A 2,237-nucleotide genomic window follows, 5' to 3' on the forward strand; every position below is an offset into this window, starting at 1 on the left:
AGCTCAGTATGGGGAGGAGGTGAGCAGCCCTCAGTCGTGAAAGCACAGGTTAAGGACTATTTAACAAAGCTGGACATGTACAAGTCCAGGGTGCTGGATGCAATGTATCCGAGGGTGTTGATGGAGTTGGCTGATGTGATTGCAGAACTATTGGCCATTATCTTTGAAAACTTGTGGTGATCTGGGCACGTCCTGGATGATGGAAAAAGGCTAATGTAGTGCCCATCTTTTAAAAAGGGAAGAAGGAGAATCTGGGGAACTACAGACCGATCAGCCTCACCTCTGTCCCCAGAAAAATCATGGAGCAGGTCCTCAAGGAATCCATTTTGAAGCACTTGGAGGAGAGGAAGGTGATCAGGTACAGTCAACATGGATTCACCAAGGGCAAGTCACGCCTGACCAACCTGATTGCCTTCTATGATGAGATAACTGACTCTGTGGATATGGGGAAAGTGGTGGACATGATATACCTTGACTTTAGCAAAGCTTTTGTTACAGTCTCCCACAGTATTATTGCCAGCAAGTTAAAAAAGTATGGATTGGATGAATGGACTATAAGGTGAATAGAAAGCTGGCTAGATTGTCGGGCTCAATGGGTAGTGATCAACTGCTTGATGTCTAGTTGGCAGCCAGTATCAAGCGGAATGCCCCAAGGGTCATTCCTGGGGCCGGTTTTATTCAACATCTTCATTAATGATCTGGATGATGGGATGGATTGCACCCTCAGCAATTGATCGGGGATGGGTGGGGGGAGAGGTAGATACGCTGGAGGGTAGGGATAGGGTCCACAGTGACCTAGACAAATTGGAGGATTGGGCCAAAAGAAATCCGATGAGGTTCAACAAGCACAAGTGCAGAGTCCTGCACTTAGAACAGAAGAATCCCATGCACCGCTACAGTCCAGGGACCGACTGGCTAAGCGGCAGTTCTGCAGAAAAGGACCTGGGGATTACAGTGGATGAGAAGTTGGATATGAGTCAGCAGTGTGCTGTTGTTGCCCAGAAGGCTAACGGCATATTGGGCTGCATTAGTAGGAGCATTGCCAGCAGATGGAGGGAAGGGATTATTCCCCTCTATTCAGCACTAGTGAGGCCACATCTGAAGTATGCATCCAGTTTTGGGCCCCCACTACAAAAAGGATGTGGACAAATTAGAGATAGTCCAGTGGAGGGCAATCAGGGGGCTGGAGCACATGATTTACGAGGAGAGACTGATGGAACTGGGCTTATTTAGTCTATAGAAGAGAAGAGTGAGGGGGGATTTGATAGCAGCCTTCTACTTCCTGAAGGGGGGCTCCGACGAGGGTGGAGCTTGGCTGTTCTCAGTGGTGGCAGATGACAGAACAAGGAGCAATGGTCTCAAGTTGCAGTGGGGGAGGTCTAGGTTGGATATTAGAAAACACTATTTCACTAGGAGGGTGGTGAAGCACGTGAATGGGTTACCTAGGGAGGTGGTTGAAGCTCCATCCTTAGAGGTTTTTTAAGGCCCATCTTGACAAAGCCCTGGCTGGGATGATTTAGTTGGGGTTAGTCCTGTTTTGAGCAGAGGGGTTGAAAAAATATGGTGGGTGCTCATCACCCATCCCCGATCAACTTTCCCCTTTCTCCCCAGTGATCATCTGTTTAGCAGCATGCAGGAGGCACTGGGACAGAGCAGGGAGGAGCGAGGGCAGGGTGTACTCAGGGGAGGGGGCGGAACAGGGTGGGATGAGGCAGGGCATGGCAGAGCAGGGCAGAAAGAGGCGGGGAAGGCATGGGGCCTTTGGGGAAGGGGAGGAGTGGGGGCAGGGCCTGCGGCAGAGCGGGGGAGAGCACCCCTGACACAATAGAAAGTTGCAGCTGTGTTAGTCTGTATTCGCAAAAAGAAAAGGTGGACTTGTGGCACCTTAGAGACTAACAAATTTATTTGAGCATAAGCTTTCATGAGCTACAGCTCACTTCACGAAAGCTTATGCTCAAATAAATTTGTTGGTCTCTAAGGTGCCACAAATACTCCTTTTCTTAATAGAAAGTTGGTGCCTCTGTCTGACACAGCAAGACCAGACATGCTGGGGCTGTGAACTCTCAAGCCTAGAGATGCTAGGGCTCAGCCCTGGCAAGCCTCAAACACAAATTAAGCTCTGGATACTGGGCTAGATGGACCATTGATCTGACCCAGTATGGCTGTTTTTATGTTCAGTGTAGACACTACCTATGAGAACAGGAGGGGTTCTCCTGTCAGTACAGGTAATCCACCTC

This window comes from Chelonia mydas, chromosome 13 (assembly GCF_015237465.2).
Source record: "Chelonia mydas isolate rCheMyd1 chromosome 13, rCheMyd1.pri.v2, whole genome shotgun sequence".
In the NCBI taxonomy this organism is placed as follows: domain Eukaryota; kingdom Metazoa; phylum Chordata; order Testudines; family Cheloniidae; genus Chelonia; species Chelonia mydas.